Source organism: Hordeum vulgare, chromosome 6H (assembly GCF_904849725.1).
Source record: "Hordeum vulgare subsp. vulgare chromosome 6H, MorexV3_pseudomolecules_assembly, whole genome shotgun sequence".
In the NCBI taxonomy this organism is placed as follows: Eukaryota; Viridiplantae; Streptophyta; class Magnoliopsida; order Poales; family Poaceae; genus Hordeum; species Hordeum vulgare.
In genome coordinates, this window is record NC_058523.1 from 496,266,560 (window position 1) to 496,278,869 (window position 12,310).

A 12,310-nucleotide genomic window follows, 5' to 3' on the forward strand; every position below is an offset into this window, starting at 1 on the left:
CCTATTTCAATCTCGTTTACCGGCAAGTCTCTTTACTCGTTCCGTAATACAAGATCCCGCAACTTACACTAAGTTACATTGCTTGCAAGGCTTGTGTGTGATGTTGTATTACCGAGTGGGCCCCAAGATACCTCTCCGTCACACGGAGTGACAAATCCCAGTCTCGATCCATACTAACTCAACGAACACCTTCGGAGATACCTGTAGAGCATGTTTATAGTCACCCAGTTACGTTGCGACGTTTGATACACACAAAGCATTCCTCCGGTGTCAGTGAGTTATATGATCTCATGGTCATAGGAACAAATACTTGACACGCAGAAAACAGTAGCAACAAAATGACACGATCAACATGCTACGTCTATTAGTTTGGGTCTAGTCCATCACGTGATTCTCCTAATGACGTGATCCAGTTATCAAGTAACAACACCTTGTACATAGTCAGAAGACCCTGACTATCTTTGATCAACTGGCTAGCCAACTAGAGGCTTGCTAGGGACAGTGTTTTGTCTATGTATCCACACATGTATATAAGTCTTCATTCAATACAATTATAGCATGGATAATAAACGATTATCTTGATACAGGAATTATAATAATAACTATATTTATTATTGCCTCTAGGGCATAATTCCAACAGAAGTCGGACGCATGCCGAGGTCCGGCAACCTCACCTCCACTCGTCCACTCGCTGAGGTCCGCTGAGACTAGTGGGGATCGGGCTCTGCTCGATTTGGTGGTGTGGGGGAGGTGGGGATCGGGTGCAGTTGCCCGTGCCTTAATCGTAACCGCCCCCTCCCCAGCTCTTATGCGGTGTGGCAATTGGAGGGCCGACCAAAGGCCGTGCAGGCCTAGGCCCAGGTGTGGTTGGCCTTCAGGCTGCCCCCTGGCTGTGGGCCAAATGGCTGCCTGGCTAGAGTTGTTTTTCTTTCTTTAAACAATAGTATTAACTATTGTATGTGTGCAGTATTAGACTCTGTTTAGTACTTAGTTTGACTACTACTTACATTCTAGTCATGTTCTAGATTAATTTTATGTTAGGACTTGTATAATTATTAGTAGGTGTGTTTATATTATGCAATGGATTGATACTATAAATAGAAGTACCGGATTTCATCTGGGAATGACATGTTCCATGTGTTTACCACATTTTAAATTCTATTGAACATGTTTTGCGGTGGATATTGTTTTCTCTCACAGATCAAACTTGCAAAAAATTTGAGTATTTGCTCCCTCATTTAAATTGTTCCATACACAAGGTAATAGAAATGTGCATCTCCTGGCATTGTCAGATTATGCCGCCTATAACTAGGAGATCTATGTGATCTTCAGTGTGTTATGTTTACACAATTGAGGTTGAGAATTTTTCAAGATATTCACTTGAGTATCAAAATTTTGCATTCTTATTACATAACCATGATGGTCTTTAATTTACCGCCCGTAAATTAATTATCTCTGGTTCTCCCATGTAGGTCAAGATGACTGCCAAAGAGTTTGAGGAGCTTGCCCTCAGTAGTCACAACTATCCTACATGGGCCATTGCTATCAAGACCGATCTTGCGTCCCGTGGGATAGTGCGTGCAATCCAGGACCCCGAGACTCCTCTCGCGGCCGAAGCCACGCCGCTGACTAAACATCATAAATATGTTGCTTTATTCATCATAAGGCATCATGTTCATCTAGATCTTAAGTCTAGGTATTTACAGGAGGAATCTCCTAGTACTCTGTTTCTGGCCCTCAAAACGAGGTATGAATAGCAGAAGGCAGTAGTCCTGCCAGAAGCTCTTCATGATTGGACTCGTCTCCGTCTTCAAGATTTTAAGTCCATTGGTGAGTACAATCATGAGGTTCATAAGATATGTTCCAAACTGTGTTTTTGTGAGAAGGAACCTACCGAAGCAGAGAAGATAGAGAAAACTTTGTCTACTATGATCCCTTCATATAGGATCCTCCAACAGCAATACCGTGCTCGTAACTACACTGTCTACTATGATCCCTTCATATAGGATCCTCCAACAGCACGACCTTTACCTGAAGTTCATCTGCATGTCGCGAATAGGCAGAGGTTTAATGGTACCCCTCGGGGTAATCAACCAATTTCAAGCAAAGGCGAAAGCGCAACAGGACCACGAGATCTAGAAACCCAAGCAAGGGTAAAGGCATTGCAAAGCCCAAATTTGATAAATGTAAGCTTTGCAACAAGTGTGGATGCTACATGCATCCCACTGACAAATACCAAATGCACAAGCATCTGGTTATGATGTACCAGCAATCTCAGGGACGCAAAGCACCTCAAGGAAAAGGTTTGAAGCCAACTTCAACCTTCATCCGCATAGCGACACTAGAGCTGGTTATTCGCCAGATGTTCCTCCTGGACCGAGCAACACCAAGATTCCCCTTCTGCCTGAGGATCCTGCTGACTTGGAGAACATGTGGCTTGAGTACACCTCAAACGATGTGTTTGGCGACTTCGACTAGTCCCTCAATGTCCATAGTGATCTACTTAATTTATGTCCATTTGTGATGATTGTGGTAAGAACATAAGTTTGTTGTTGTCTTTATATTATATTGTATCAGCACATTTAATATAATAAGGTTGTATTCTATGTATTAACATAAGGTTTTCTTATTGAGAATTCTTTGTTTTGTATACAGTTCTCTACGGTGACAATCCGATGGAAGAGGAATTATGCCTTGTGGACAGTGGTACCACAAACTCCATACTGAGGGGGATGAAATATTTCCAAACTCTAAACAAGATGAATGGAGATATTTTGACTATCTCTGGACGCGATACGGCGATTGTTGGCACTGGTTGTGCCATATTTACCCTCCCAAGTGGCACACAAGTGACGATTGAGGACGCTTTATTGTATCCGACTTATCACGTACCCTGATCAGTTAACGAGATATCCGTAAAAATGGTTTTCATCTTGAAACCCATTAAGACAACAAAGAGGAGTATCTATTATTTACCAAAAATCATAGATATGGCAAAAGGTACATGAAAAAATTCCTTCTATATCGTCTGGTTTGCACTATACGTACATCAAACCCGTAAAACATGTTGCGTACAAAGTAATTTTTCAAAACGTGACTGCATTCCAAACTTTGCATGATCGCCTAGGCCATCCCGGCACCGGGATGATGAGAAAAATTACTAGCAATTCCATTGGTCATAATTTGCACGAGTCAAAATTTCCTCAAGCTTCAGACTTTGTGTGCACATCTCGTGCCACGGGAAAGCTAATGTTGGGGCCTTCACACCTCAAAATACAAGCCGAACCACTTCAGTTTCTTGAACGTATTCAAGGAGACATTTGTGGTCCCATTCAACCATTATCTGGACCTTTCATGTATTTCATGGTTCTCATTGACGCATCTACATGATGGTCACATGTGTATCTTTTATCCACACGGAACCATGCATTTGCCAAGATAATGAGGCAAGTCATTAAGTTGCAAGCCCATTATCTAGAAAGTCGAATTAAGTCAATTCGAATGGACAATAGTGCAGAATTCTCCTCACGTGCTTTCAGTGATTATTGCATGGCTTTGGGGATTGAAGTTCGACACTCTGTTCCATATGTCCATACACAAAATGGTTTGGCTGAATCATCAATTAAGAGGATCAAATTTATTGCAAGACCTTTGTTGATAAATTGCAACTTGCCAACCTCTTGTTGGGGTCACGTTGTTTTGCACGTTGTTGACTTGACACAATTGACATCAACTGCATATCACAGTACTTCCCCTCTGCAATTGGTACATGAAAATCCCCCTAGTATTTCTCATCTGAGTAAGTTTGGATGTGCTGCATACATCCCGATCTCACCACCACAGCGGACATCTATGGGCCCACACGGAAAACTGGGATCTATGTGGGGTAGAAATCGCCGTTGATTATCAAGTACCTGGAACCCCTTACTCGGAGCTATTCACAGCCTGTCACGCTGATTGCATATTTAATGAGGAGCATTTCCCAGCATTAGGGGAGATTTGAAGTACCTGAAAGAATGCCCGGAAATTGATTGGAATGCTCAAGAAATTTCATTTTCTGATCCACGTACCCATGAGACCGAACTCCAAATTCGGAAAAACATTAATTTGCAACATCTTGCAAATAATTTGCCAGATTCATTTACTGATCTTAAAGGTGTTACAAAATCCTTAAATTCGACCAGGAATGTGCCCGAAAGAGTGGAGGTACCAATAAAAACCACTCAACTTCCTGTCCCTAAAAAGAGGGGGAGTAGTATGGATGACCTGGAGCAAGCTTCCAGCAAGCAGCAAAGGAAATCGAGGAGAAAAACCTTGGAGTTAGTAAATGCAAGTCAACTCAACGTTGACAAACACCTGATGGGCAGTATACACCTAATGGAAGGGAAACCTCCTGAACCCATCTCCCATATGCATACACTGGGTGCGACATCGGAACACCCACACTCAAGCGTATTGGGAAATCACAAAAATCTCTAGGGGTGCAGGAAATTCCCATCAACTATGTTCATTCTGGAGAATTATTCGATCGTAAGACTACAAATGTCGACATATATTTTGCTAAAAATATTGCAGATACCCTTCTTACTGATCATGATCCAAGGACGGTCGTTGAGTGTCAAAAGCGATCCCACTGGCCTAAATGGAAGGATGCAATACAAGTAGAGATTGCCTCGCTTAACAAAAGAAAGGTATCCACTGAAGCAATACCGACACCTCCCAGTGTTTTCCCCGTGGGATTCAAATGGGTTTTTCTCCGGAAATGGAATGAGAACAATGAGGTGGTGAAATATAAAGCGAGGCTCGTAGCACAAGGGTTCACGCAGAAACCTGAAGTTGATTCAATGAAACATACTCTCCAATAATGAGTGGAACCACTTTCCGATATATTATATATTTGGCAGTGCAAAATCGTCTATTTATGCATTTGATAGATGTAGTGACCGCATATCTTTACGGATCACTAGATTCGGACATATATATGAAGGTTCCTGATGGAATCTCTGTCCCGAATACAAATGCAAAACGCAACATGTATTGTGTAAAACTGAATAAGTCATTATATGGCTTAAGGAAGTCAGGACGAATCTGGTACAACCGACTCAATGAGTTCCTTCTTCAGAAAGGTTACTCCAATAGTAGTGATTGCCCATGTGTCTTCATCAAAAAGTCCTGTATATCATTTTGTACCATTTGTGTGTATGTTGATGATCTTAACATCATTGACACATCACAAGACATTGATGAAGCACACAATCACCTAAAGATGGAATTTGAGATGATGGATTTGGGTAAAACCAAATTTTGCTCAGGTATTCGATTTGAGCACCTTCCCTCGAGAATCATGGTATACCAAGCTACCTATATCCAGAAAATATTGGAGAAATTCAATATGGAAAAATCCTACCCATCTAAAACTCCCATGATGGTTTGTTCTCTAGACGTAGAGAACGATCCATTCAGGCCAAGGGATGATAGAGAAGAGGTGTTGTGGGACCTTAATGTAATGCCCCAAGAGTGTAACTTGCCTTTATTGGAACCTTCTCTATGTGGGTCCATCTTTTCATTGATATGAGATATCAATGCATATGATATTTCATGTGATGTCACCTTGTCATGTTTCCTTTGCATGCATGCATCCATTCCATTCATCCATGTCTTGGTGTTTGTGCCTTTGTGAAGCCATGTGTAGTAGTGGTATGTGATGTGGTGATGTGTGTTGATAGGTGATGCTAAGTGATATGTTGTGGAGGAGTGCATTTGAGAGTAGGAGAAACTATGTTGGTTTGCACAAGGGTTTTAAAAACTTCCCCTTTCCCTATTTATCTCTAGCAAGATTCTTTTGCTCCTTCTCTATTTCAAAAATTCCCATGATTTAGTATGTTTTGTGGTGGATGAGTAGATATGTATTTGATGTTTTGAAATTTTGTTTGAGAGGTGCAAATATTCACAAAACAAAGGATTATATTATGTTTTGTAAATATTTAGTTGCTCCAAATATTCCTTTTATATTTTATTCAAATAGGTCATAATTCCTTATGACCAGGGGTAATTTTTGCTTTATTTTAGCATCTCAGTTTAGCATGTGCATTTATTTTTGTTGTCTGTGTTGGTTTTAAATAAGAAACCCCAGAGGGTTTCTTTTCCTCTATCAGGTGCCAGCATGGGCTTGCTTCTCCCTCCCGAGGCCCATCTATTCCCTCTGTCTCCTCGCGGCAGCCCATAGCACGTCCATCGCCTTCCTCCTGACGCCGTCGCCCTTGTGCACGCTTTCCGTCAGACTTCAGAAAGAGACCGAGAGAGTTTGACGCCGTATGTCCCATCCGCGGCTCATATAGCCTCGGCGTGCGTGCCCCCTTGGCCTAGAGTTCCGTGTTTTCCCCTCATAGCGCCGCCACCTCCCTCCATCTCTCTCTTCCTCCTCCAGGTAAGGTGTGTAGTTTCGGGTATCACACAGAGATCAGAAAAGCGTCGCCGCCGTCCACCGCGCGTCCGTCGTCTCCGGCGCCGGCCAGCATGTCGGGGGGCTCAGGGTAGGCCTCCGCGCTCCATTCCCGTCCTCGGTGAGCCCGGGGAGCGACCACACCGACGGGCAGCTCCTCCTCTCCGGCGTGTTCCCGGTGGACTCCTTCCCCTGCTTCGGTTCTGCAACAGCGCGTCGTCAGGCTTCTTCAGATCGTCGTCAGATCCTCTTCAGGATTCCTCCGATATGCCCTCTCCCTCCTTTCTCTAGGTGATCCTAGATCCTCCTCCCTTTCCCCTCGGTAGTGTGCAAGTAGGGTTCGATGTCCTGCTTCTCTGATCAGAGAAGAGAACGGCCGGTTCATGTGTTGTGTGTTCTTGTGTGGTGTGCTCGGGATCGTCGATCCCCAGTGGAACGACGTCCCACACATCAGGGTCGAGCAGTAGATGATCCCCGCAGTGTAGAGCAGCAGTAGTGGTAGGAGGGCGCTCCGATGAACGTTGTTGTCGACGTCTCTTTGTGCAGAGCAGAGCAGGGCGGCTCTGGTTTAGTTTACCTTGTAGAACCCCTCTGTTCTGTCGAGTATCGGTTCGTAGCCTAGTGGTTTGCCGTGCGTTTGTTGGTTTGAGGGTGTGGGTTCGAGAACCAGGGCAACACCCCTTTTTGGTGTTATCTTTTGGCATAGTAGCGCATAGGAACAGCTTATGTTGTGCAAGCCCCCTCTTCTGTCGAGCATATGTGCAGTAGTAGAGTGGGTTGTCTTCGTGTGTGTGACCAGGGGGTCTATGGATCGAATCCCTTCCCCATACTTTTATTTCTTTTGCATTTCTTTTACTGTTTTGCATATGTCTGCTTGTATAGTTGCTGCAGATGCTTGCTCACCATGTGGGTATTTTATTTCTCCTCACAGCAGCATGATGTCTCTAGTATATTTGCTGCCATGGAAGATATGTGTGGTGTAGGCTTTGAGTGCATATATGAGTTGTGAGCTAGCCTATGATGTGAGTGTGTGTGTATGCACTAGGTTGAATGTGTAGATGCATGTCGTAATGGTGATGTGGTGTGTTACCTCTATGTGATATGATGAGCTTATGCACTAGTGTGTGCAAGAGGTGTGAGTGTGTGTGTGTGGGTCCCCCCCACATGCTTTGTGATTCTTGTTGTGCTTATCCATATGTCTATATGTGGTGCACCTCCTATGCATGTGTTCTTGTGTGGTGCAAGCACCCAAGGAGTGTGTAGGTGTATGTTATATGTGCATGTGAGTGTAGGTAGTGTGTGTTCCAATTAGCATGTGTAGGTGTTTATTGCATATTGTGCTTGATGCATGTGTGTGTGTGGTGGTGTGCTAAGGCACATGAGCATGATGTCTACCCCTCATGTGCACCATTGGGTATGTGAGCGTGTGCATATGCATGTGTAGGTGATGAGCTAGTGGAAGGACATGTGATGATGCACTATTCACCTCTTGTGATTCCATGTAGATTTTCCTTTCAGTTATGTGCCCATTTGTTCTATGCAAGTGCCTATGTTTTATATATGTTTTTGGGGTAGAATCATCCCATGAATCCAATGGTGGGTTCAGATTCCACTTTGGAACACTTTCTGGGAATGTCATATTTCTGTTTTGTTCCATGTTTAGAGCTTGGTCCCATGTGATGTGATGAGCCCAAGAGGTTGATTCCTTGTTGTGGCATTAAAGGGTGGCCCCCCTCTATAGCATGATGGTTTTGTTTCATGCTTAGGAGATCATATGTGCAAGTTGTGCCTAGTCAAAGTAGGCATGTGGCTGAAAATTCGAGTTTAGTGAAAATCTGTGATTTTCACTAAGATTGAGAATCTGCTTATATTTTCTTCTCTTGTTGTTGTGCTTGTAGAAGTCCATGTGTTGGGAATCAGCCCTCGCTATCAACTAGAAAGTTGTAGATTTTGTGTTTGTCTAGCTCTCTGTAAATTTTCAATCCATTTGGATTCCTGTAGATATTGTTTTGTGTGCTGTCAAAATGCTTCAGAGCATAAACAGCTAGTGAGAAACTGAGATTTTCACTAAGTCCCTGAAAACTGATATTTTTGTCCAAGTTAGTAGGTGTAGAACTTTTTGTGTGTAACTCCTTTGTATTATCTTTTTGCTCATGCTTGTAGAGATTTTGAATAGCTTCTGTCACATATCCTATTTGGCACATTTGGGTGGCTGTAGGTGCTTTGCATGTAGCCCTCAAACTGCTATGATGCTGGTTATGGCAGATTGTGTAGTTTTGATGTTTTGATGCTTGTGAGTGCATAGTTGATGGTGTGGTGATATTCTTTGCACCACCCCATCCATACTTGTTTGTTTTGTGATTTGGCACCCTGGGAATACCAGAAGTATGCCATTGGAGTGTGTTGTGTTGGATTTGACACGTAGGACTCTATTTCTTGTTTCGTTGTTTCCGGGTGATCCATAGCTCCGTTCATAACATTCTTTATATGTTTTTGCATCATTTTCACGTGACGCATCTGTTCATGTCATCATCATACATGTCAAGTTATCTTAGAGAGCAGTTCTGTCCAGGAACTTGTATTTTCTTCTCATGCTTGTGCTAGTAGCTAGGATAGAGATGCATGTTCACTTTCATCTCATGCATCATGTGTTTGTTGCATCTTGTTGTGCTGTTATTCATTGGATGATATTTTTTTATGTTGGGTAGCACCGGGATCGGAGAACGAGTACGTGGATCCGGGAGAGTACGTGCAGGACGAACAAGAGCAATTCCAAGCTGAGGACATCACAGGCAAGATGATATGACCTTGATTCCATCTCTAGACTTGTTATGCTAGATTCACGTTTCCTTCGTCATATGCTCGCTGCCTACCACTGAAATAATTGCCTCGTGATATTGCCATGAAACCCAAACACTTTCCCCTCCTAGCAAATATGGAATGGCTAAGTAGGCTTGCTCAGATACTAATGTTAGAATTGCTAGTTGCAAGTGCCAGTGTCTCATGTGATAACATGAGTTTGATATCATTATGTTAAATCTGTTATTTAATTAATGCACCTATATACTTGGTAAATAACGGAAGGCCTAGCTTTTTGTCGGGTGTTTTGTTCCGTTATTGCCGCCATAGTTTCTGGCTACCGGTGTTTGATTCCATAACTTATCGCTCCTAACATGTTCGGGGTTGTTATGGGGACCCCCTTGATAAATCGCGTAGTGTTAAAACTTGTTCGACAGGACCGGACATTGGTGTTAATTTGCTAATCACTTAATAATAATATGCATAGGGAATGGCCACCCCGAGGAATTAATCAACAACCCGGGCCAGTGCTCCTCATGAGTGTTGGTCCAAACTAGAGCACCGTGCGGGGCCATCCCGGGGCAACTCGGGAGATTTCTCTGGCCACTGTACGCTTCGCTTATCCGGCGTGTCCTAAGACTAAGATATGCGGCTCTTATCAGGGTCGTCGACACGTCGGGAGGTCCTGCTAGTCTTGTCTTACCTTAGCGATATATCTTGCGTATTGGAATCCTAGTGAAGCTTTGGTTCTCCCCAGAGTTGAGGTTTTCCTTTAAGGAATCCGATGAGATCACGAGATTCGTGATAGAGGATTACTTTGTGGCCCGTGACCATTTGTGATGGACTAGTTGGGGCACCCCTGCAGGGTTTAATCTTTCGGAAAGCCGTGCCCGCGGTTATGTGGCAACTTGGAATATTTGTTAACATCCGGTTAACGATAACTTGAACCTAATCTAATAAAACTGCCAACTGTGTGCGTAACCGTGACTGTCCCCTTCGAAGACCTCTCTTCGATCGGGAACACGGTGGGGTTATGCTTGACATAAGTAGGTGTTCAGAATTACTTATTGATCAGCTTATCATCGATCGCTAGCGTAGACCACCTTCAATACTTGTTCTACGTAAGTTAGCCACCATACATGCTTAGGATGCTGCAACCTAAACACTGAACCTTCCTTACCTACTGACTTGACTAGTTCTGGCACCGAGGTCATAGATTGCTGAGTCCCCGTGGCTCACAAATTCCTTCAACACACCAACAGGTACAGGTACGCCCGACACAGGTGATCCCGACGGCACACAACTGGCGTGGCAGTACGATGAGGAGAACGACCGCCTGTACGTGAACTATCCAGAAGACCGAGGCATGGTCATGATCGTGGGCAAGCATGCAGGGTAGCATAGCCTTTTATCATGTTATGTAGTCCGTAGCGGAACTACCTTGTTTGAATGTGTGATGTAAACTCTGATATTATTTATGAGATGGCAGATAAATCCCTATTTTATCATTCTATTATTATGTATGTGCTATGTTATCGTGCTTGCGAAACGCTTAGATGCACTTCTTTCCTTTTTGGGGCCTTGTTCCCTAAATCGGGAAGGACCGCATCTTAGTCGTTACAAGTTGGTAATCAGAGCCTTACGACCATAGGAGCCTTTGTGTGATCGTACTTAGCCGAGTCGAGTCTAGACAAATATTTTGAGTCTTAGTTATATCGGAGAGTAGGGTTCTTTTTTCTCCTCTTCCATGTTGTGGTGAGGTTCTCGACTTAGGAAATCTTAATTCTACTCCTCTTCTCGCTCAAAAAAATTTAGGATCACGCGGGTATTTTTGAAATCTATGTGATCTCGATGTGACGGAGTTCTGTCTTGGTGCCTCCTGTCTGCATTGATTTCTTCCGGGGAGTTGAGCTCCAGGGGATTCTTGTGCACATCGCCATCATTCAGATTTCTGAGTATCTTAGAACGAAGGATGTTCGTAATTGCTTCAATACTAGTAGTGGCGAGATAACCCCGATGTCCCCAGTACAGGTGCAGATTGTTCGGGAGTACTGCCATACTTTGTATCATTGTGATCACGAGGGTCTGTTGTAGGTGAAGGTCCGAGATTATGGTTATGTGTTGACGGATGTGATACAGTGGACGGGTTAGTATAGGAATTGTGTGAATATTACTCTGTGTATCCGTGTACCAGATTGCATGACCAGATATTTCGGGAATTCATAGGTGGGATTACTAGTAGTAACTTATAGGACAATCTTCCTACAAATGCATGATGTGAGGTTGGGATTCGATATTCAATGGGTTTGTTTGTTCACGGTCGTCTTACATCGGTTCTCGTTGTGTCTTAAAGAGTCCTTGTAGCTCGCTACGACTCGGGGATACTTCGTAAGTTGTGTGCACTACCTTGCACAAGATGGCTACTCTAAATTTGAGCCCGTGCGATCTTATCCACGAAGATATCGGATGAAATCTCGATCATATGTTTGTTCCGAGCAGTTCTAGCTCATACTTGTTTGCAAGTGGTCTTAATCAGAATTTTGTTGACCATCACTTTGAGGAAGCATTCTTACTATTTTGTTCGAGTGCAATTGCTAATATTCATGTTCAGATATTCCTCCTTTTTGATTCAGCTATACCGTCAATTTATTCTGTGGGCTAATGTGTTGTCCGTCTTCAGGATGGCTCCACCAACTCGTCAGAATCCAGGTCGTGAGGATGTGCCGCCACCACCTCCTCCTCCGGAGAATCCTCCTCCGCCGCCTCCTCCTCCTGCAGAGGCTTGGCAAGCGGTGATGGCTGCTACAAATGCAAACACTCAGATGCTGATACAGTTGTTGCAAGAGAGGACTAATCAGCAGCAAGTCAATTTCCAGCATGGTGGCAATCAGTTTGCTAATCTGAGTCTGTTCCTGTCAAATCAGCCGAAGACTTTCACTTCCTGTGACCAGCCGTTTGATGGTGAGGATTGGATCCGTGACATGAACAAGCACTTTGAAGGCAACAATGTTCGTCCTGAGGATTTCGTCAAGTTTGCTACATTCTAGCTGAAGGGGCAAGCATCTATCT